A 15,403-nucleotide genomic window follows, 5' to 3' on the forward strand; every position below is an offset into this window, starting at 1 on the left:
GGATTCTTCGTGTTGGATAGGGCGTTGTAGCAGTTTTGTTGGCATTTTAGTCAGCGTTTTCTGAGCGTGGGGATTCCTTGGAGGCTGTTTTTTCTCCACTGTTTATCAGTGTGACGGGTGCCTGCTTTCTCCCTCCACGTCGGGGCTCATGGCTGGGTTGCCTGGATTTGCCAGCCATGGGAGCGGTATCCATCTGGGAGCTGGCTGCCAATAGTGGAAGTTCCTGGATGTCTCAGGCACTCAACCTCCACTTTGCGAGGCAGTTGTTAATTAGTATTAGTATTATAAACTGTGTAAATACCATCACTAAGTAGTGATTATATTGCAATAACGTTAGTACTCTATTGTAAGTAGTTTCAAAATTGTAAATAGTAAGTAGTGTTCGTAATGTAAGTAGTCCAAGCAAAATAAATAATAATAATAAGAAGAAGAAGAAGAAGAAGAAGAAGAAGAAGAGTAAGAATAAGAATAATTAATGCCTCAAATAGTAATACATCTCTTGAATGCAAAGATCATGTAAAGTTCCTGGGAGTGCTCATCCATAAAAACTCAACATGGAAGTATCATCTTGATTATATTACCTCTAAAATTGGCAGAGTTGTTGGAATTATTGCACAGTCAAGGCACTCTGTCCTTTCCAATACTTCAATCTGAACTGATGGTTCTCTACTTTCCCCATATACTTAAACTATAGAATTGCTGCCTGGGGTCAAGCTGCACAGGTTTATTTGAGGAAGATCTTTATTTTACAAAATGAGCTCTTTGGCTAATGTTCTTTGCTATTCCTTAGTATGTCTCTGCTAATGTTTTACTCCTCAATATGCTTTATTTTGAAACAGGTTCTCTTATGCATGACATATCTCCCAATTCTGCGCCTCAGAATATCTGTCATCTTTTCACCTGTTCATCTGACATTCATTCATATAGCAATAGATTTTCCAATGTTGTTAACTTATATGTTAACAAATCAAGACTGAGTATTCAACTAAATTCGCTTTCCATTTTTGGAGCTACATGTAAACTATGGAATTGCCCAAAGCCTGACTTGCACAAACTTAGGAAAAAACCTTTCAAAAACAAAATTCACCAATTTTTACTTACAGTGCTTGGTGATGAGGATGATTATGTAGATGTCTCAATGTTTATCTTAAAAATTACCAGTTATCATTAATAACACTCTAGCAACAGTTTATCATTACTACTTCCTTATGTTTCATGTCCTCTTAAAGGTTCTTGCTCTATCTATGTTAATGTATGTAAATGATCTATGTATGGAAATGCTACAACAGGTTGCAAAATTAGTGAAAAACTACCATAAAAAAACAGCTTTTCTAGCTACCAATACAAGCCATATCTACAGTTCCAACTTTCCCTCTTCCCCCCTACCTTTCTCCCTTTCAATATTGACTGTTTAAGTTTTCAGCATTTTTTTGTATTTCTAGCAACATTCATAAGGGGGGGGCTCCAGTATAGTATATACTAGGTAAATTAATAACACCCCAAGAAGGTGAAGTGTCTCCACTAATTTTGCAACTTGTCTGATTAATTCCAATACTTTTGCCAGTCTGGATTTGAATCCTACAGGGATTATTTTCAATGTAGAAAAGCAGGAAGTTAAGAAACAATCGTTAGATATCGTATAAGCTCTAAAACATTTCAGAAGTTTGCCTGCAAAGTGCAAAGCACATTATACTCAACACGAAAGGATATTACTGACATACGGTGGCATCGATATTCACATGTTTGGACTTCTCATCGCTATTAACAGCAGACGCTGTACCAAACAATTAAAGCGAGCAAAGTATTTTGCACTGCAGATCTGATGCTCCGAAAGTTACACATGGCTTGTATTATGTAACACAATATGATTTATCGTGTTCCTAGGTGACATCATCATCATCATCATCATACTGTGTTTATTTCCTTCCGTTTTGCAGCTAAGGCTGAATTACACGAATGGGGTCAATACTAGAATATATAATATTGTGAATACTTATATGTTACGAATTCACATAGTCTCTTTGTATTACATGGTCATCTAATTAAATTCGTGTTTCCTGACCTGAGCGTGTAACCATGATAATTTGTCTGCGATGCAGTAGATGTAAGCACCGAGTGTAGTGGCTCTTGCGCGCGAGCATCGTGTAAAAAATTGACAAAAGCTTGACCACGGCGATGACGGCATTATAGTTGAAAATCGCAACCCTCCAGGAAAGAGCACAATTCAACTACCTGTACTTTCTTTTGTACTTAATCCAACACACTACTAGATGTTTTTATAATAAAGTTCACACCATTAGAAATCCTGTACATATCATCTATTCCATTTACTAACGGTCTACCATCCAAGCACAGTCTACCATGGCAACAGCAAGAAATATGATATCACATTATTTTCTCAGTGAAAAGCTGTGGTAGACCATGTAGACCGTTTCAAATAAATGCCATAATGTGTAGCCGTTACAAATTTGTTCACTTTTGTATCTCATTGTAAAACAAATTTCACAAAGGATTCAGCACTCTTGGGTGGTTCCTTTTGAGCATTCTGCTCAGTCGGTCGTTCCTAAGAACATTAGTAGACTCAGACAAAACTCTCTGCAGCAGATTCATAGCCAACTTTACAACTAGAGAATTTTAAAATGGCTCTAAATCCACAGCAAAGAGAGTTATCTTAGCCTGCAAATCACTTTCCAGAATAAGAGCTTAAATATAAAATGTATTGCCATGGCGACCTGTTACGTCACCTCAATAAGCATATTTTGTTAAACCATTTTGGTACCATAACATTGCTGTTACACAGAACAGTATTAGAGTTAATCCTTCTAATAAGACATTGAAAATAGTTTAGCCTCCTTAAAGCTTTTTGGCAAATATTATTTCAGTCATGAATCCTTATGGCCCCCATTGGAGCATAGGCCCGCTTAAAAATGAGTGATTACCCCAATTTTATTTTGTTAACATCTGCTTTTCCCGCACATTCATAAACTGCACAAAAATACATTATCGCTGCTCATTTAACACTTCATAACAACTCTAGTCTTATTAGATTCATAACTAGAAATTTCCCCAAAGGCTTTATGTTTAGACATATAATATTCTGTATGAAGTGTGTGATGTAATCATAAACCTAAGACCTGACAAATCAGTGTATTAAGCTGGCTTGCCATTGACAAGGAATGGACTTCAGAAACAAGTATGAGTTTCCTCGAAAATCATCTTTAATTGCCATGAATTCAAGTGAGCGAAAATATTACTAAATGCAAGGGGCACGCATGCCTGTATATGGCCTGTCACACTAGATTAACTGTGACAGCAATTACATTTATGAGGCAATGGCTGCAGTTTATAACCTGCCCACAGAGCAAGGTATTGTCCCTAACATCCTAAAAACCTCTAAAATGATCCCAGTGGAGAAAGGGGCTATTACTAAGCCGTCTAACTTTCACCCTATTTCAGTACTGTCCATGTTTGCCCAGATCTTTGAAAAGCTGGTTTGCAAACAGCTAACAATCTATGTGAAAAAATATGACATCTCATATCAATACCAGTTTGGTTTTAGGAAGGGCAGGTCAACATTTAGCCAGCTATTGCAGAAATTGCAGACAATTTTTAAACAATCAACAGACAATAATAATTATTTATTCACAAGTGGGGTATTTTTAGATTTTGCCAAGGACTTCAATAGTCAATCACGCCATACTGCTGGGAAAATTAGAGGCATTCAGGGTGGTCACTGCAATGACGCCATTCTCCGTTCCCTCGCAACACTTGTTGTTTTCAAAGAATAAAACCTGATACCAGTGAAAAAGTCTAGCACCGAGATGCGACCATCCATATATTTTTCCTTCAACTCATTTCATTTACGAAGAGATGTAAAAATACACGAATCGTTGCATTACTTGGTTGGGCATGCGGTATGCAGATATTTCTCAACGTTTACATTGGAAAAAATAGAAATAAAAATAAAATAAAATCAATCGCGCAGTAAAGCTCACTGTTTTGCTTTTATATTTTAATCCACGACATAAGATTGTAGTTTTGAAGAGAAGACTCACAGGAACGATAGCCATTATCTCCTTCTCTCATTAAACAGTTCCTGTTGTTATTTAATCGAGGAGTAACACCTTCGCAAAAGTTGAATCGAGTATGAATAATTGACAATGTTTTGCATCAGTGATTTTGAGAGAATCGAGTGTTGAGGATGGAGTTTGATTTCGAGTGAATCAAGTCTCAATCCTCGACTCGATTCTCAATCCTCGATTCTCACGAGGATTGAGTCGAGACTGTCAACTTACTTTTGCATTGTACTGTAAGCTTAGGCACTATGTTTCACTCCATCTACTAAAACAACTTTACTATAACCTGATATATCCCTATATATCACATGCAATAATCTCCTAGGGCAGTACCAATGAGACCCATATTAAGAAAATCCAAACAAAACAAAACCATATTGTTCGAGTTATATTCTTTGCCACTCTCTATGGCCCAGATACAGACAATGCTTTACCATTTCTCAATTTATTGCATCTACTTACTGTTAATAACACCTACAAACTGCACCTTCATTTCTTAGTTTTACTCACAAATCGAATTCAGCACGTTTCAGAACAAAGATAGGAAACCAAACAACTGTAGCTACAGTATGGCGAATAAATTGTAAAGACAGCTTCCTAACCATATCAAAAACCTTCCAAGCTATAATTATACTAAAACATTAAAAAAAAAACACTTGTTAAATTAACTGAACAATTCACATAATGAACATATGAATTTTTTTTTCACTTCATTTACTCAACAACACTGTGTTGTCTTAGTTCTCCTTCTGCCATCTGTTTTGTTGTTCTTTTGTCTCAGGGTTTTCTTTAAGGTTTTAAGTAGCCGGAGTGTTTTTGCAAAGTAGATGGTTGTGGGTCCGGAGGACCCATACGATGGGCTTTAGCCCATCGCTTCTAGGGGGGTCCGGGGGCATGCTCGCCCGGAAAATTTTTGAAAACTGAATGCCGGAAAGTGCATTTCCAGGCATTTTGGGCCATGAAACTCAGACATTAGAGTAAACCATGTTACTCAAAGAAAGACGAAGCGACATTTCAATAATACAACCCTATAAACAAAAAGTTGAGTGATATTTTTTGTATCTTTTTGGTGGTTTTGCTGGAGCTAACGAGCCTGGCAAATATTGCCACTTGACAACTTGTAAACATGGCACATACTTGAAGGACTAGACCAACAAAGGCTTCTGATTGGTTGTTAAATAAAGAAGCTGATTACTGGGTTGCCTTATAAGGCAAACCCAGTCGAGGTCTTCGTTTAGTTTGTTTGTTTTCTTTTTTTTTTTTTTTTCCGTGTCGGTAAAAGTCTTGCCTGTCACTCCCCTGGTAAGTGGTGTCTTTGTGTATAGAGCCTTCTGCGCGTATTTTCTTAGGATCGAGAGGGTAGTGGAACTGCGTAGATTTCTGTGGTGGACACAGTAGAATCATCAACTTAGTCTGCAATGGCGTCGAAAGTCATGCAACGCGAATGGCGTTTTAGTGGATCCTTAAACAAAATATACCCTTATGGAGCTCAATAATGGAAAGTCAGTTGGATAACCTAGGCATGAATCTCAAAAGCGACGAGTACTGGACTTCGACAACAATCTATCGCCCGTCGAGACGAAATCAAAGTGAGCAGTATTTACCTGAAGTACATGGTAATTTGACACAATTGAGTTTCTTGTCTTCACGCACGCAATCAAATAGGAAGAGGTTTTCGCCTCTAAGAGCAAATATGTTGTTTGTTTCAATAAAATTTTCGCTGGAAAAGGATTCTGTGGTATTTTCTGCCTTTGTGAATTATAATATCATGTTGTGTATTGAATTTTCGAGCTTAAGGTTCAAATGTGATATGGGAGAAGTTTTTTAGTATTGCTCTGTAAGCAGGAAGGGTTCACAGGCCTGTTGGAAGCGTGCTTGAGTTTCAACAAAATGAGGCCCAAAATCAGTGAAAACTTGTGACGCAGATGAATAATAAAGTAGCTGCTATTTCCAAAATGATGGAATTACCTGGTGATAAATAACGTCGTACGCGTCTTGGAGAGTAAATTTTGACTTTGCATAAACAAGAGTTGGGCGATTGTGATCTTTGTTTTGACTTGGCTCATTTCATTGTCAAACTTTATAACACTTGACAGAAAAACCCGGTATCTTGCCATCATTTGACACAGATGCTTCACTGTTTGGCGAGTAAACATGCCGCGGTAACTTAATCACGGCGCCCGCTGAATTCCGGCCATGTCACTTTCGATTTTGCAATTTACTTGAACGTAGCAAAAATCTCCCAAAATGTTTGTCGCTGATCGTAACTTTTTATATTCTATAGATCGTTTTCACGTGACGTCATCACCTTCCAAAATCTAAAACTAAAGATCCACCAAAGTTTTTATCCTCATCAGGCATAAGAGGAGGCATATCTATATCTGTTGACAATTTCACAGCTCAATAGCGTGCTTCGTTTGGAAACCAGAGCATTTTGAATTTCCGGATTATGTAGGTGCGTGACACAAAGCTACGATCAAGTTTGTTGAAAAATATATACTTATCTCATGATTTTGAGCCCTTTTAGAAGTTAGAGCATTAGGAAAAGTGCTTATGTAAATGCTTGTTTTTTCAGTAGTGATAATCAGTCGCCTAGATAGCCAAAGTCAGTTCCAGATGTTTACACTATTTTCTGGCCTGCGAAACATTTCGACGAATATCTGAAGTTTGGGGAAACGCAGAGGCCTAAAACTTGGACAAGTGTCTTATTTCTTTATCTTCTATAAGATAACAATTTCTTAGCGTTTTGCACTGGATAGTTTTTGATTTATTTTTTTTATTGCGTGACAGTGAAAACGATCTATATTCAAGGTTCAAAATTAATGTTGTTTTCATGTCGTAAATATTTTATTCTCGATCGACCGTCCGGGAAACTTCCTTTTGCTCTTTCTGAAAACTGTGTATCAATATTTATTTGCTTTTTCATCAATATTTGTTCTGCATAAAGCACGCTAACAGAATCTGTACCTTGCTGAGTTCGCATTTGTTAGCGTTAATAGTATTTTCGGTCAGATGTTTCTGTTTTTTATGAGGGGGTTATTGTTTTGGTCTCCCATCCCAACACTAACCCCGCGAAACAGGGCTTGACTTCAGTGAAGTTTAGTATTACAAAGTTTTCGGATGCTCATAGGGCACACTTGTGGTGAAAAGAAGTTGTGAGGGAACTTGAAAATTATCAACATGTCAGCCCAGAAGCCAATGTTTCTCGCTTCTCTTTTATTTGTTATTCTTCAGAGACTGGAATGCTGTATTTCAATACCACACAATTCAGTGCCTTCTGATTTTCTGTAGCACGTACCACAGGCAAGCCAGTGTATGCTTCACAGAAGCATCTAGTTGGAGGATACTAATTGGCCAATGGCGTAAAGGATGTTTCGATCCTGTTTAGGTGTGAAGATGACACACATTCGTTCCATTGTGTAATTAGCGGGAAAATATGCTTGCGGAACTTGGTTGTAGTAATTTCGAAAATTGAAAATCACTCGAGCGGTTTAGGAGTGATGTAGTTTTTATCCGAAGAGTTTAGGAGTTCCGTAAAGCAGTGAGAGTTGATCAAGAGTGACGTTGGATAAAGATCCGTTGTCATGTTGAAGCGTAGAGATGCCCTCGAGAGGACGAGCACTTACGCTGGCAAGTAGGATCTCCAAGGAGCGTTACGTTCAAGTGTTTAAATAAAGTCTACGAGTCCTCAGCTTCCCACGTTCGCTATAAATGATCAACTGAAAGGTTCGAAGTGAAAACGAAGGAGCGGTTAGTGAATGATCAGGGGCTAGTTTTGTTCCTCAGTTGAGTTGTGGTAAGAGATGCGTGAACGCAGGCTGAGCGTGTTGCTGCCCTTGAGTCAGAAGTCTTTTATGTGTTTTCAGAAAAGATAGCCACTGCAAATTTTTATTTGTATTGAGCCCAAGTAGTTTAGACCTCATAAACATCATCTCCTCTACATGTCTTGACTCTTCAAGCAATGAAAGTAGCCGGCGAAACCTGACAGAGAAGCCGGCGAAGTTCGCCGGCTGCCGGCTCGTATATACAACCCTGTTGTCTATGTGAGTATTTATTTCTTTTGTTTGATTATGTTCTGTTACATGTTCGTGATGTCTAGCACTTCCAAAATAAGAATGAACTAGCGGCTAGCAAGAAAACCTCACAGCATTTCCTTATATATAAGGCATAGCATAAAATGTAATTGAAAAATTCATGTGTAATGTTTATAAATACAAATAGACTGCTTGCCCCTTCTGAGTGAATTAGCCGAACTGCCTGCTTTGGTCACACAAGTAAGCCAAGGGAAGACATACATGTAGGGACTGCATGATCTTCTGTAACCGACGCGTTCAGAATCTCCCAGCAACGGGACATTCAGAATGGTCCGTTGACAATGGACCGCTGTCAGATTTTTTTCACAAGTTAATTAATTACTTCTTGTCAGATTATGACACCAATCTGTCTTCGATTTTCCCTGGGAAAAGAGAAGCACGATATTGCAGTTTCGATCAAATGGCTAACACATTGAACCCAAACAAGAACTGAAACTTGTGGTCGAAGCTCTCCCATGCTATAAATTGGTATTTTTAATATGATTTTTACAGCAAGGTCAAACATTTTTTGAAAGAAAAAACAAAGAAGCAACTCTGCCTTTCAGGAAAGGAGGATCGATCTGAGCCGAAACAAGTAACAAGTACACAGTTGAATTTCTCACAGAGGACACAAGTATGAAAAAGTGGCTGCAGAAAATTGTGCAGAACTCAACCAGAAAGTTGTTAACACAGTTGTCAAAATGTGCTTATTCCATGCTTAGAAAATGCTCAACTACCAATGGCAGCTCCAACATTCCTCTCTTTGATAGAGGTCAATAAAATGGTAACAGTACAAAATAATACCATTTAAACGTTATTGTAATGTAGTTACTTTCCGGTAGTTGTATACTGCTCTTGTAAGGTGAAAATTTGAGAGACAAATTAATATTTATAATGTCAAATGTCAGTCATAGTTTTGCATTTCCAACTTAATTTCACTCTGTAATCATATCTATTATTGTTTTCTGACTTTTCTGTAAGTAATTTTTAATGTAACATCTCCATTCCGTTTTCATAACACTTTTTGCCTTGTTTGTAGGTGTTTAGTCTTAATTATTATTTGTCTCCTTCGTTCCATTCTCTAGTTGTAAGTAAGCAGCAGCCAACTCGAAAGCTTTGCTACTTTGGCTGTTGCACACTAACTCATAAATTGTAAGCACAATTATATACCTTCTATTATATTGTTTTCTATAGTTTCTTTTTCTTCTTCTTTTTTATTCTTCTTGAATAGTGTGAATAAAGGTTGTTGTTGTATTAAACAAGTTATACTGACAAAGGCATCATTAATATCACTGTTTTTTTCATTACAAAAAGTAGTCCTACTATGTGAAAGACAGAAAAGGGTTTAGCTCCGAGAAAGGGCTAAAGCTTTCAAATTTCTTTACAGTTGTCAATTTTCCATATCAACTCACTTTACAATCTAATCCCTTTATCCAACAAGTGCAAGAATGCTTTACTTCCAATAACCATGAACCTGTTGTAAAGTGTTGGTAATGACGTGGCCAAATTAGGATAGGTGTCAACGCTACTTGCTGTAGTTCGACTTGGTCGGTCTTCGGGGGTTACTGGCTCACACAGAGTCCAATAGACTAGACTTGAACACACTCAAGACTTGATTACATTCTGCTTTAATAGCTAAATCAAAGTACGTCTATACATGATAGTAGTTAGCTAAACATGATTAAATATGTGAGGGAGTATACGATGTTTCCGTCCTAGTAATCCTAATTCGTACTTGAGCATAACACCTTACTTACATATCGATACATACCTAAATCCTGAGGAACTAGGCATTTAGAATCCTACATGAAATCCTAGAAGAAAGGACTACGTGTAGTTCCCATGACGTAATACTTTGCCTGTGTATGCAACACGTAAACAGCATATTTGCACGTTTGATTGAGCAACAATACAATTGTACTTCCGATTCGTATCAGGCGAGTAACTGATCTACTTATAGTTCGCCAGGTCACGTTAGCTAGTAAGTGTCATGCTTTCCTTGACATCACCACAATCCAATAGTCTTAATCCAGTGACCACGACAATGGTTGTTTTACACTAAACACTTTAAATAAGTGATTACTACAATCACTACAATGCGTGCCAATCCCTTACCTAGCTGGAACACTTGACAGACACTTGACACTTGCAGACTAACCCCAAACCACAGTCATTGAGAGCTAACCATTTTAAAATGGGTGCTTAGACTTAAAATTAATACTGCTTATCAGCGCAAATCAAATGGGTACTTAGACTTAAATACTGTTTATCTTATCAGCAATATTTGTAGACAGTCTGCTGTATGTGGTCTGCAGTTGTCATACACCTCCTGGAAATTTGCTAACTGTTTCAAAAAAGACAGTGTCTAACCCTTTATCACTAAATTGAAAGCTTAACCCTAATTCCTAAGTCCCTAGCCTTACAAGAAAGCTAACCATTCAAAATGAGTGCTCAGTAACCCAAATCATTAAGCTCAGCATTTGACCCTTAGTTCACTAAAATGTGATCGTCTTTAATAGCACACGAGAGAAATATTTTCCCCAGGCTTTCAAAAAATTTACCTAGTTAAAAATACAATCAACTAGTTAGAAAAACAAAAGTTAATTGCAACATATGCATGATGGAGTAACATTATTTTCATAAAATATATAAAGTTTATTTTTTGGGTGGCCATAGCCTCTGACAAGTTTTGTTTGATGCTTAGCTCAGGGAAGCCTGCCCAAATACATTTTTTTCCAGATAGTCCATCAGACCATCATCAGACTGAAGAATGCTTTTGGGAAAGCCAAACAAAATCAATAAAAAACTTGATCAAAACACCCTTTTCACTGAATCTTAACCCCCAAAAAGTTAAGTCTGCTGCTTTAAGTCAAAATTCATCTCACCTTGAAGCTGACATAATTATGTCCTCTTGCCTCTGCTTTGAATGTCACCCTTCCACTTCCTCAAGCTTCATCTTTATCTTCTTCTCTTTGACTTTATTGCCTACATCTCCACCCTTCAGTATCAGCACCCTTCGAAAGAAAGTAGAATAACAGACTACTTCAGTCCTTTGTTCATACTATACAACAGCATGGCATCTCTGCCCCAAATTTTTAATCTCAGAATGACATGTCTCTAAAGCAATACAGAGCATGGAAACACGCCCGAGGGATGTAAAGGGTTCAGGATTATATTGTAACAAGGAACACCTGAAAAGCTCTCCTAAAAAAATAAGAACAGTGCAAAGAAAATGTACCTTAACTATAAGTAGAATATACTGAGGCTTTGTATTTACCTTTTCACTGAGAAATTTATTGTTAGTGGCTAAAGGCCCATTTTCACCCTAGACGAAACACACACCTGGCATGATTTCGTGTGTCATGAAATTTCAAAAATTCGAAAAATCTCAGAAAGCCTTTCAGAATCTTCTTCGTCAAAAGCTATCTGGCGATAAACCTTTTAGGTCCTGATTTGAATGCATTCTCTACTTATCATTTCATAATTTTATCCTAGTATGTCATGTCTATATTTGCTTAAAATATTTCTATTTGAAGTCAAATAGTATCGAACAACATGACGAATTGCAGAGGTGAAGTTTTGCCGCTCCACAAAGACAGCAACCTGTGCTACTCTTTTAAGCACAGAGAATCACTATGCCCAAGACAACACAGTTACACTATTTTTTTGAAATAAATTATTTAGCTGGAACTTGGCTCTAAATCTTTGACCCGTGTATAAGTCGAGGGCGATTTTTGGAGCTTCTTTTGGAGCTTCTTTTGAGGTCATTAAAGGTCAACTTATACACGGGTAAATACGGCACATGAAGAATAATTGTGAGAACATATCATGATTCCTTCCAAGCCGTGTTACTTCCCCTTTAATGTAAACTGTTTTTATTCTGCATACTCATTCATTCACAGTCTAGAATGATAAAAAATTATGTTTTGTTTCCTTGTCATTACAGTCCATGCTAATTAACAATTATTCGCCGAAGGCCAAGTGATTAACAGTGAATATTCACTGATAATCACTGAGCCTGAGGTGAATAATTGTTTTAGTATAAATACACAGGTGATTATTTCAAAAAAGAGAAAAAAAAACATTTCAACCCAAAATCATCTTCACTTACAGTGGCAAAACGACTACTCCCAGCCACTTTGTCCATCGAGGTGATTATCGGCTGATAATCCGAGATAGCGAGCCAATGAGAGCACGCGATTTTGTATAATTACCTGCGTATTTATACTAATCAGCTTTATTCTGGTGTTCTTGTGGTTTATTCTGCCTTATTCTGGTGTCATTCTGCCTCATGCTGGTACCATTCTTGTTCATGCTATCTCATTCCGGTGTCATTCGCTTTTATTCCAGAGTCATTACACCTTGTTCCAGCATATTCCCATTTATTCCGGTATATTGCATTCCGTCCCACAAAAAATTATTATTCATTTAGCGACATACATACCTGTCAAATTTTTCTCGTGATCGAAGTGATCAAAAGGCAAAAACACATGCAATTCCCTTAGGGAATCAAGTGTCACAACAAAACCTGACAGAAACAACCGAAAATCGGTTGGTGCTAACTAGAACACCAAATTTTCAGGTTCATTCCGCTATATTCCACTTTATTTGGGTGTCATTCGGCCTAATTCCGGCTCGTTCCGGTATATTCCAGTACCATTCTTGTTCATTTTGTTTCATTCCAGTGTTATTCTGCCTTATTCCGGCATATTCCGGTTTATTCCGGTATATTCTGTTCCGTTCCATTCATGTGTTAAGTAATGCCCATTTCCAAGCACAACCGAGACGTTAAACCACTACCAGAATGCAGAGATTAACCCAGAAGCTCTGTATTACTAACACTTCTTCTGCCAAGCTCTCTCTCCTTATACCTCACTTGATAAACAAAACAAAACAACTTTTTTTCCAAACTTACCATCATTGGGTCAGCAATAGATTTATTTTCTTCGCTGCTCCAAGGAGGTAATAGTCTCTTACTCCACGATGTTCCCATCCTACAATTACAAATTATAATAATTATTAATAACATTTTAAAAATTGGTCATGGACTGATGGCATGGAAAATGTTGGAGAGTGCATGTAGATTCTGGGACTAGAAACTAACACTTTTTAAATTACACCAAAACTCAAAATATTTTCCATTTGCAAAATGAATCTTTAACCAGAATCAGACATATGTTATACCTATTTTGCACCAACTTTCACTTTCAGTGTCACAAACATTTTGTCAAACTAGCAGTCATTTAAACCATTGAATGACTGAGCTGTGGGTGGCCCGCAGCGTACACTGTAACAGACCTAAATGGGACTGCTCCAAGTCCACATCGCAAAGTTCCTTTGTAAAGCCCCATTTACACGAGCAATTTTTCCTTGACAAGTTTGCCTCGACAAGGAAAAATTGTTTGTGTAGATGGGGAATAGTGGACAAATTGTCCTTGTCAAGGAAAATCTGGCGTGCTAGCTTTTCCTTGACAACGAAAAATTGTCAAGTCAGAAATTTGCTTGTGTAGACGGACAACAAGGAAAATGTGACAAGGATATTATTGATTTTTAGTGCCCGAAATTTGTCAAGGGAAACTTGCTGATCCTCTACATGAACAAGGAAACCTTGTCAATGGAAAACTGTAAAGGAAAACTTGTTGATCATCCTTACGAGCAATAAAAATTGACAAGTAAACTTGTCAAGGAAAAATTGCTCGTGTAAATGGGGCTTAATTCAACAGGTACTTGAAAATAATTAATTATTGCAACAATTTGCAAGGTACTGTACATGAATGTAAAATCAGGAACAGGCTCAAGCCTCTCCTGCACTCGGACATGGGTCAAATGACAGCTTGTTTTGGTTGCATCACAAATGTTGAGGCAAAAATGGTTTTATATCTTTGATTATTATACGGGAACTAGGTAAGACTTATGTCTTAGACTGCGCACCGGTGACAGTTGGTTGAGCACCGGGATGTCACGTGGGAGGTCGTGGTGAGTTCAACTCTGGCTGGACCAACACTCAGGGTCTTTAAATAACTGCGGAGAAAGTGCTACCTTTGTAAATACATCTGCAAATGGTTAGACTTTCAAGTCTTCTCGGATAAGGACGATAAGCCGGAGGTCCCGTCTCACAGCCCTTGTTCATTAACTCTGTGGGATGTTAAAGTTCCCACACACTATTCGAAAAGAGTAGGGGACAGTATTCCCAGTGTTGTGGTCTGACCTTTCCAGCATGTGGTCGGATTGGCAGGATTAGCTTGAAGGGCTTCTGTGTGAATGAGACCACAATTGTGTATAACAGCCAGCGGTCAGGCTACTGCTGGAGCCTCACTCAAGCACTAAAGCACTCAAGCAAAACCACAGAAAATACTTGAGTCCAGGTACAATTCAATCATAATCCCCCTCAAATTGTTTCCCTTACACAACTTCAAGCTTCTCCTTCATTTCAAACCATTTTTTTAACCCTTATTGACAAAAAAATATATAGTGAAATTATGTTGCTGTCAACTACATAAGAATCATCGTAAAACTAAACCAGTTTGAAAATTTAAAAGCAGTGCACCAGCACAATACGTTGGTGAGAAGTACAAAGTTCGACCATGCAATGCAAGCAAGTTATTTCAAATGACATGTAGCTTATTGCTCCCCTTATTCGAAGAAAATAATAATTATTTTCTTGTTAAGTCCTCAGGAAAGATAGACAACAAAATAAAATTCCAGAACCATTTAAGCCTACCTGGATGATGCAGCTAGATAACGCCGTACAAAATGGTGGAATGAATGTCTTCAAATTCGTTGAGGAATTCACACTTTCTTAGCATAAGACTGTGATCTTTTGGTACTTCAAACCTTTGTCGTTTCATTGACGTACTAAGATGATGATTATTCGCCATTAAACCAACGAAAAAGAGAACAAGAAACGGAAAGTTTGGTTCTTCGTACGCTCAACACCATGTGCACGAAATTTGCATAATAATAATTATAATAATTATTTTCAGTGTAATTCAGGGTGGGGAGGGAAGGGTGGTAAGACTATCACCACCAAAATGTGAAATCTTTGCTTTGAGCTGATCTATTCAATTCATATAATGTAACAATCCAGTAAGCACCTCTGTCCATGTTGACGAAGGGGCTTTCTGGGTCTATATCAAAATACATGGAAAACACTAATAAACAATATCGTGGTACCTGAAGGGTAGATCCGTGCCCAATATATATAAATTGACGATCGCGTTTAACTCTAGCCTGTTGTGAATGTGAAGCTTTGAA

At 37.7% G+C, this 15,403-nt stretch overlaps 1 long non-coding RNA gene across 1 annotated transcript in view; it reads right to left on the reverse strand.

Moving 5' to 3' along the window:
* LOC138029999 (uncharacterized) overlaps positions 1 to 15,077 on the reverse strand; it is a 22,388-nt gene extending 7,311 nt beyond the window's left edge. The window contains exons 1-3 of the long non-coding RNA XR_011128001.1: positions 14,871 to 15,077; positions 13,065 to 13,143; positions 11,035 to 11,163 (exon numbers count right to left, since the gene is read on the reverse strand). This is a non-coding gene — a long non-coding RNA (uncharacterized lncRNA). The remainder of the gene's footprint in view (positions 1 to 11,034; positions 11,164 to 13,064; positions 13,144 to 14,870) is intronic.
* Positions 15,078 to 15,403: the final 326 nt, after the last annotated feature.

Source organism: Montipora capricornis, chromosome 13 (genome assembly GCF_036669925.1).
Source record: "Montipora capricornis isolate CH-2021 chromosome 13, ASM3666992v2, whole genome shotgun sequence".
In the NCBI taxonomy this organism is placed as follows: domain Eukaryota; kingdom Metazoa; phylum Cnidaria; class Anthozoa; order Scleractinia; family Acroporidae; genus Montipora; species Montipora capricornis.